This window comes from Engraulis encrasicolus, chromosome 8 (assembly GCF_034702125.1).
Source record: "Engraulis encrasicolus isolate BLACKSEA-1 chromosome 8, IST_EnEncr_1.0, whole genome shotgun sequence".
NCBI classification, from domain to species: Eukaryota; Metazoa; Chordata; class Actinopteri; order Clupeiformes; family Engraulidae; genus Engraulis; species Engraulis encrasicolus.
In genome coordinates, this window is record NC_085864.1 from 34,403,521 (window position 1) to 34,413,644 (window position 10,124).

Consider the following 10,124-nt stretch of genomic DNA (forward strand, 5'->3'; position numbering starts at 1 on the left):
TACGCGCGAATTTGCGAACTTTGCCATTCATTCCTATGAGAGAGGCGAAGGCAAGCGAAAGCAAGCGAACAGGAGCGAAGCGAAGCGAAATTATTAAAGAAAGTTTAATGTTATGCAAATGAGGAGCGAATTCGCCTGCCGCGGCCCAATCAAATCAACAACATAACTGTTTCATTCCATTTGATTCGCCGCGACGACCTGATGACGGTTGAATTTCGCCTCTCTTCGCTGCACTCGCTTCGCGTGCTATATGTCCCTAGCCTAAGGAACAGGTACAAAGCCGTAGAGTCGAGCAGAGTTGAGCAGCGCGTAGAAAGCGCCCCTTCCCCCCCAAACCACCCCCACCACCCCCTGGGGGCTGGAAGTCTGGCCCCTCAGCAGGGAGTTAAGGGAGCCAGCGGAGGGCCTAATAACGCCTTAATTGTGCGACAGACAGAAGTCATTGAGTTATTGACACAGAGGGCAGGGGGATGCTGCCAGCCCAGCGGTGCGAAAGGAAAGGGAGGGGAGGCGCGGCCAAGAGAGGCGAGTGGTGGGGAGGGGAGGCGAGGGGAGCGGAGGACAGCTTAACTCGGCCAGTCGTGACTCATGACTGACAAGCAGCAGGGTAACCTTTGCAGACAGGAAGAAGCTGGAAGGAGCTAGTGCTGTTCAAGTGTTCTTCTTTTTTTCTGGCCAATGCTGATGGCTAGCAGCTGCTTTCCTTCATTCGGGGGGTATTTTATTTTTTGTTTTGTTTTTTATTAACAAGATTTCTGTGGCACTTTAAATCATGTATTATGCAGTGCTATTAACTGGTATATGGTTCTTAACATTCATGTGTGACAAACATACATAAGATAAGAAAATCCACAGGAGACTGATGGCTTTGATCCGTAATGTACTTACAGTACTGTGTGTAACATAACATGCACAACACCATTTTCGACGAAAAACAGGCCTATTGTAGACTATAGTTCCAACTAATCTTAATCTCATGATGTGTTTGTCCCCTACGTATTTACAGCAATACATTATTTTCCCCCAAGGCCACTGACGCCAATACTGTGGCGTGACTGTGTGTTTCTAAGCCAGAGAGGATGCTGGATTGCAGATATGTTTACCTCTGATTGTTGGACTTACACTATTGACAAAGCCTGTGTTTGAAGACTGCCTCTATTCAGTTTTCAATGATATTGAGGGATACTGAGGGACGTGGTAAACAAGGAACTGTAACAATGTTACTCATAACAATATGTAGGCTATCATACCCACTGTAGGAAAACTGTACTCACACAGCATTTGAGCACTGATTTCATTGGTAAATGGACAAATGGTACTCATGGTACACAATAAACCAATGATAAAGCCATCCCATGTTTGTTTGTAATGTTTAGCGTTTCAAATTCCACCTTTCCTGGGCCTGTAGATGCCTCCCTGTGCAATCATGCAAACATTTAGCAAAACATGTTTTCCTTCTTTTGTACAAACCAGTCTCCAACTCTTCTTTTCTGTGCTTTACCTCTGCTATTCTCTATTCATCATCACATGCCGTCTTGGGTCCACCCACATGTGTACCACTACTGCCCCCCTGTGGATGGACAGTATATAGCCACACAAGAGTAAGTGATGCTCTACAAAAGGTGAGAAACTGCTGTACTCAGTGGAAGCATTGTGGGGGTGATATATATGAATATTGGAATTGACTGTTAAGAAGTCCTATAATCTATGTATGAATTCTTGCCATTCAAATGTTTTCAGAACATACTTTTTAAACCTCTATAAAATGCATGTTGCAATGCAATTCAATGGAAAGCCCAATACAAAAATGTCAATTTCCCAACATTCAATAAAATGGATATATCTCATTTTGGAAAAGAGCTCTTCAATTATAGCACCTATCACATACTGAGCATATCTCAGGCACCCCAGGAGAGACTGAAATCTTTTTTTTCCCCTTCACTGCAGTTGTTATTAATGTGTATACTCAAATTCCCTTTTGTCTCAGAATGACTGATGACCTGTAATAGCTTTATTCAGATTACTACAGTTCTTTCTGTCCTGTGCCATAAAACAAGGGTTGGGTGGGGGAATATATAATCTGGATCTATGTGTTCTGACTACAAGTAAATGAACAGATGCATTATATTTTGCGTAAATGCATACATGAATGGAAAGTATTCATGTTCCTGCACTAAAACAATAAAGCGTTCACCATCCAAAAAGTGGGATACACACGACTTGAATGAGCCACAGCAGCGGCGCAATTAATCTTGCCTTGGTAGCCCATAAATCTTTTTCCTTAGAAGAAATAGCGGAGGTTTTCATTTCACATCAGGCACAACGTGTGGAAGTTTGCTTGGGGAGTTTATGCGCTATTAGCATATTCAAATGAGCCGCACGCCAGCACCTGTTCCATCAGTGCACCCCCAAAGCGGGTGGGTGGATATTGTGAGATACGTGCCGTGCGTGCCGTGGCAGCCTTGGAGAAAAAAATAAACGCTTCATACCTAAATGCTTCATACCATACCCAATACACAGCATACCATACTCCTATCCTCGGCCGCTTACCAGGGCAAAGTCATCTGAAAGAGCCCGCTACCCAATACATACAATGTACTGAAGACTGAATTCTTGGGCCCTTCTTTCCCTGGGCCTGAGAGAACTGACCTGTTTACCGCCCCCTGTTAGAATTAAACACCAGCATTTTACTCCTTCAAAGTTACGGTGAAAGTGAAAACATTCGGGGCTCTAGGTAGGATTAAAAGTTTAATTAATCACTGCCCCAAGTCAGCCACTGCTTATTTAAGTCATTAGTAGGCGAACGATGACTCTCGCGACCACTCACGGTCCACTATCAGAAAACCCCAAATGCAACTTTTGACAGCGCGGTCTGAATGAGTGTCGTTGGAAACACTTCTCATACGAAAAATCGCTTTACGAACCGTATTCATTATTTGTATACAGTGTAGATTTTGAGACAGGCATGCCACGGACACCGCGCCAATGTCGTCATCCTACATCCAAAGATGTAGGCTATGTTTGGTCAAATATCAGTATGGTCGATGAGAACAGGCTTACAAAAACAGCAAACAACATAGGCCCTATTATCAAAACTATTGAACAGGCAAAAGGGTTGTTTTCTGTTTCTGGTATCCTTGCACAAAAACATACCTAGACTGTTTCTTTGAGTGAGTTCTACAGTGTGTGTGTGTGTGTGTGTGTGTGTGTGTGTGTGTGTGTGTGTGTGTGTGTGTGTGTGTGTGTGTGTGTGTGTGTGTGTGTGTGTGTGTGTGTGTGTGTGTGTGTGTGTGTGTGAGACGAGAGAGAGAGACAGACAGACAGACAGACAGAGAGAGAGAGAGAGAGAGAGAGAGAGAGAGAGAGAGAGAGAGACAGACAGACAGACAGACAGACAGAAAGAGAGAGAGAGACAGACAGACAGACAGACAGACAGACAGACAGACAGACAGAAAGAGAGAGAGAGAGAGAGAGAGAGACAGACAGACAGACAGACAGAGAGAGAGAGAGAGAGAGAGAGAGAGAGAGAGAGAGAGAGAGATAGCAGTGTGTGTGTGTGTGTGTGTGTGTGTGTGTGTGGGATGGAAAGGGAGTGTGTTTGAGTAGTCAGTAGTGTGTGTGTTTGTTGCAAAAAGGCCCCTTCCATTTCATCCAGTTTCTCTGGTGTTATTGAGTTTCCTTTCACCCCTCTGGAAGAAATGCTTCAATTAGTCCTTCGTGAGTGGCTGGCCGGGCACACCGCACCGCATGCTGGGCTGCAAAGCCTTCACTGACCTTGTGAGATTGATGGAGTGTTTGGATGGGAATTCCAACGGCATGCCCCCCCCCTTTTTTTCTCCAAGTACCACGCAGTGCACTGACCTTTTGTGAAATGGATTTGCTGTGTTGCAAACCATTATGTCGATAGTTCAGCATTTTTTTCCCGTTCGTTCTTCCTGCGGAGTACTTTCAGAGTACACGCACTACTGTATGTACAACTAAAGAACAGCTGAGGTTTTGCTTTAAAACTCCAAAGATTCAAATATTCCCCAACATAAACAAACATACACAAACATACAGTAGAATAGTCACAATCAAAGAAGAAAAATATTGGCTCTGTTGTAGGTGTAAAGAAAGCAATATTTTCTCTTTCATGACAATCATATATCATCAACAGATTATATCGGCAGCGCCATGGAACAAATTCATAAATACCCATGTGTATAATAAGCAAACATAAAAGCATATGTCTACAGTCAAAAACAGACAACACAAAACAACAAAATAAAATAAAAGTGTTCATGCTCACTTCCATGTTTTCATGCAATGTGCCTTGAAGGTATTTTACGCTCATTTCTGAAAATACCTTCATCATTCTGCTTTTTAAGCCGTACTTTCACCCAACTCTGTATACTCCCCAGCATTCCCACACTCAGGACTGGACTGGGGGAGAAGTAGGGCCCAGGCACTTTTCATTTACAGGGGCCACTCATAATTGGCGACGCAGAACGCAGAAGAAAATAGGGGCCCACGAGGGTGCCGGGCCCACCGGCAAATGCCCGCTATGTCAGATGACCAGTCCCGCCCTGCCCACACTGTTCAAGGAGGGTGATGGGGGTTTTTTGTGTGTATTTGGACTATAGAGAAAACTTCTCAGCTAAAGAAGACAGGGAGGGAAAAATCCAATATCATACGAGTGACACCATCAGTGACCTGGCGGATCCCCATTTGAAGGCAGAGAGGAGGATTTTTCTAAAGCAAGTGGGAGCCATGACTTATGGATAGCCGCCCGGCTCCAAAGGAAACCATGTAGTGTAGCCACCACACACTGGAGCCCTCTCAACCAGACAAAAGAGAGGTGAGATGAGGAGAGGGAGAGAGAGAGAGAGAGGGAGAGAGGCAGAACGGAGAGAGAGGAGAGAGTGAGGGAGAAGGGAGAAGCACGAAGAGCAGAGAGAAAAAAAAGAGAACGAGAGATAAAAATAACCCAATGGAATTTGCTCTGAATGTATGCTCTTTGTGTGTGTGTGTGAGAGAGAGATTGAATGAATGCGTGAGAGAGAGGGAGATATAGATAGAGATGGGGAGAAAGGGTGAGACAGAGTGAGAGCATGTCCATAATACAGAGACAGACAGAGAGATGGAGAAAGAGATAGACCAGAGAAAGAGATAGACCAGAGAAAGAGATAGACCAGAGAAATAGATAGACCAGAGAAAGAGATAGACCAGAGAAAGAGACAGAGGCAGAGGCAGAGACAGAGACAGAGAGAGACCAGAGACAGAGGCAGAGGCAGAGACAGAGAGAGAGAAAGAGATAGACCAGAGAAAGAGACAGAGGCAGAGGCAGAGACAGAGACAGAGAGAGACCAGAGACAGAGGCAGAGGCAGAGACAGAGACGGAACGAATGAGAGCCGTCCTACTGCATGTGTAAGTGATATTTCAGTTTTTCCCCTGATGCCTGCTCAGAGCTTTGCAACCCATGCAGATTGTGTTTCATCACTCCTTGAAAATGCAAAATATGCTGTGTGCTTTCAACTCTCGACACCTCATCGTGACCTCGCCACTGGTAATAACATTAAAGGGACTCACTCAACGCTTTCAACACAGAGAGAAAAAAATGAAGTATTTTTTGTGCGCACTCTTCCACAGCCAAAATAACATCTGAATGGATGTCCTCTCAAATAGAGGAAAATGGGGAACTACCATGCGTGCATAATATTAACCTTAACCTTTGCTAAATCTCGAGAGGTTGAAGTACTTGGTAGGCCCAATGTAGACACAGCTGACAAAATTTGACGTGAACAACTTGAAGTAAAAAGGTTTTTTTCCCCTTTTCATTAATGTCAAAGGTCCTGCTATCAACATCAAAGCCAAGAGTGTTTTTCATCTTTACATTCTTCAACACGAGCCTTCAGAAAGAAATGGATTACACAAACCTTTATATGAACTGCAAATCATAAGAAAGAAAAAATCACACCGGTTTCAAAAGAAACTCAATCTTTTCTATCTCGAGTCTCCTTGGCCAATCAATAGCACGCATGACACAGAGGATCGTATTGAGCAGCGCTTGCAGGGTAGGCTCATAGTTCAAACTGTGCTGTGGTCCTGTGCAATGCTGTGTGAAGACTGAAAAAGGAGAGCAGAGCTAACTGTAAGCAGTGTAAGTTAAACACTTGGACCAAATACAATCTAAAAGGTGTTAAATTGACTCTCTAAAGCTACGTTCACACATGTCCCTGCTAGTTACTCGCTCAGCGAATGAAGTCAATATGAAATTATTTTAACTTCAAGCGCGGCGAGTAAGCGAGTAACCAACTGGAATGCAGAGTTCGGTACTTCTCGCCTGTACATTGGCAGTTAAAGCCGCGTGAACTTTCAGCGAACGTTCCGTGAGAGAGTGGCGAGTAGACAAGCAAGCGAGAAGCTAGTAAATAGCAGCGGTGTGTGTGAACGTAGCTTTAGTGTTGAATTAACACTACCAAATGTATTCAATCTGTGAACATTACTGTACCTAAAGGCGACACCTCAGGATGCCTCACGCCGCCTCACCACACAGACAGTGAAGGCTAAACGCCTCTAATCCCCCCCTGACACTCTTGACAAAATGGAAAGACGACAACGACATCAGCTGAGGCACGCCACACACACACACACACACACACAACCACACACACACACACACACACACACACACACACACACACACACACACACACACACAACCACACACACACACACACACACACACACACACACACACACACACACACACACACACACAACAACACACACACACACACACACACACACACACACACACACACACACACACACACAGCCTGGCTTGTCGTGTCGTGTCGTGTAGGCCTTTCTCCTGACCCCGCCCCACTTAACGTCCCCTTGTCTCATCGCGACAGCAGTGTGGTGGTAGCAGCGTGGCCAAGCAGGAAGGTTAATTAAACGTGCCACCGAACTTCCTGTCATTGTCGTGCGTCGCCTTGCCTTGCCTTGCCTGCTGCTGCCGACGACGACAGCGATGCGGGGGTGGAGCGGAGCCGAGGAAAAGAGAGGTGGGGGGAGCATAATCAAAGTGACACCTGTTCCATCACATTTGCTGTTCCGCCCGCCCCTTCTGTACCAGGGGGACGAGGCTGCGGCTTGAGGTTCCGGCAAGGCAAGGCAAGGCAAGGCAAGGCACACTCGACTAGGCACACGAGGCACAAGGCCCTACCCACGCAAGAAACAAGAGAGTCAGGTCCTTTCTAACACAATGTGACATCTGTAATGTTCCGACTGAGGGGAAAAAGGGGAGGGGGCGGGACACAGCCTTGGCAGACAACGAGGCAGAAGATAATGATTGTTTGGCTTTGATGGCTCCATATTACTTTTTAATCTTCGAGCACGTTCTCTTGGCTCACGTCAGCTGGAAGTCTTCTGACCCTGCCTATGTGCCTACACATCACTCCAGACACAAAAATTGTACTGTTTTATTAATACATTACACATGCATGACTGCTAGCCAAGAAACAATACACTTTGTGATGAAAATGATCAATAATAAAAACCGCAACAGAATGGAGGCTGAATACTGTAGCAGTGATGGATCCTAAGCAGAGGTACTGTCCAATACATGAAGACACTATGGCAAACAAAGGCAGTGAATCAGCCCAACAGTCCACTAATTTGCTATCTGATATACTTTGTCGGGAGCAAGAGCACAATAGAATCGAATGGAATATTTAATAGTTTAATAGTTTGATCGTTTTTAATAGGCCTAGTTTAATGATTTTAGGGCAGTCATGTGTAAGTGGTTAGGGCGTCAGACTTATAGCCCAAAGGTTGCTGGTTCGACTCCTGACCCGCCAGGTTGGTGTGGGCAGTAATTAACCAGTGCTCTCCCCCGTCCTCCTCCATGACTGAGGTACTCTGAGCATAGTACCGTCCCATTGCACTGCTCCCATTGGGTCCTTCCCTCTTGCATAGGTGAAGCATAAATGCACTTTTGTTTTGTGCAGTGTGCACTTGTGCTGTGTCACAATGAGAATAGGAGTTGGGGTTTACCAGCTGGTAATAGAATAGACTAGAACAGAATTGAATTAAACAGCCGATTTGACACCCAATTTAATGTTCTATATGACATATGGGGCTATGTGTTACCTTACATCACTAAACACAGGGTCTTATTAAGATGATCTGGGGCCCCTAGGCTACAGGTTGCTGTGGGGCCCCCTGGAAGTAAAATTCCACGACAAATGTACATGGACAGCATCATAATCATGAGCTCAGAATTAAAGACAATTTGTCTATCAATCAACTCTACTCAATATGACAGATTTTGCTATATTGCATTCTGCCGCAATCACTTGTGGCCAATCAGGGGCCTTCCAGCAGGTGAAGGCCCCAAGGCTACAGCCATATGTACTGTAGCCTGTGCATTAATCCGACCGTGACTAAACAGTCCAAATTTATCTGAAGACTTCACTGCTTAAAGGACCAATTCAGTCAATTTCAACATGCAGTTGTAATGCTCAGACTATACTGGACTTGTCAGTACCTGATGTTTTTTTTTTTCTTCTTCTTCAGCCTTTTCCGAGATCTTGGTCATTGTAATGGGGGCAGCGCTTTGTTTACATACATTTTTATTTTATTTTTTATGTATTCCCAAAAACATCCGAACAGCGGTACCTTTTGGGAAAATATTTGCAGTAGGCCTGTTTAAAAAAAAAAAAATGTAAACAAACGTTGCCCCCATTAGAATAGCTCATATCTTGGAAAGGGCTTAGCCGAAAAATGTTGCATCACCGGGTACTGACAAGTCAAGGGTAGCGTGAGCAATACAACAGCATATTGAAATTGACTGAACTGGTCCTTTAATGTTATAGGACACAGAATAGAACTCACAATTTGTGAAGACCAGTACCTATATGGTTGCCTGGTTATCACCAGACATAATCACAAGTGAGATTAGGTCTGGGGAGTTGCCTATTGTAAATTCCGTAGGGGCCGGAATACTGGGCTATTATGACACACTGCCCTGCTCTCTGATTGGGCAGAGAAACTGTAAAAGTAGGAATGCTTGGCCATTATGACACAGGGCCCATGATCTTGGACGTTATGAGTCATGCTCGCCAGACTGTCTTTCAGATCGAAACGATTGTATAGAACTAAAGGCAGTATGGGAGTTCCCAGGCTACCTATATGGTACTATACTGTATATAATGAGCTAACATCATCAGGCATGGCTATCTGCTTTGCTTTGCTTGTTATGCCACAGGGAAAGTGTCATGGTATCCTGCGCGGTGTGTACATTAGCGTGGCTCGCAGTGTGAGAGCGGGTAACTGGAGAGCGTGTGATTTGACCCCTGCTGCTCCGTTCGATACGCCGCTTAGGCCGCGCACGTGTTTCATCGCTCAACTGGATAATCAGCCCTTGTAATGCATGAGCTGTCACCTCTCCTATTGCGTCCGCTTGTTACGAAGGATAGAGCGTACAAAGCCATCCGGTGTAAAAAAAAAATGATAATAATATTAATAATTCAAATGCTTATCACTTTCTTGCTACGGGCGGGTTTGACATGAAATGGCACATTACCTTCACAAAATGCCTCGTGTGGGTATTTCACATTCCGCCAGGATGATTTCTGAAATTGTGATTGTCCTCAGTTTTATTGGAAAAAAAGGAGGAGGTCATCATTTGAAATTCTAATGATCACTCAAACTCGCCCGTCACTCTCTCTCTCTCTCTCTCAAAGGTGCAGAAGAAAGAGATGACACACAGGTCTCTATGCACTTGTGGGAAACCATGAGGCGGGGGGGGGGGAGGTTGCCGTTCCAGGCAACATGCAACGTTTTTTACTGGAGGGAATTGTGTGTAAGTGTCAACATTCATATTCGACTCACCGCTGATATTGTCAGGTGTCCGTAAAGAAAGACAGAAAAGTGTTCCACGCCATGAAAAATAGCATTTTTTTCTCATTCGCCTCCACTTCGCCATAGCTGGCAGGCAAAAGCCAGAGATTAGGCTACGCGAGAAGAATCCAGCGCGCTGTCTGGACAGAAGCTTGACCTTATCCCGTATCAGACACAGGGGATCCCTATTGTCCCCCTCCACAAAATCAATTCCCACAGCAGCTTCTCCAGCTCA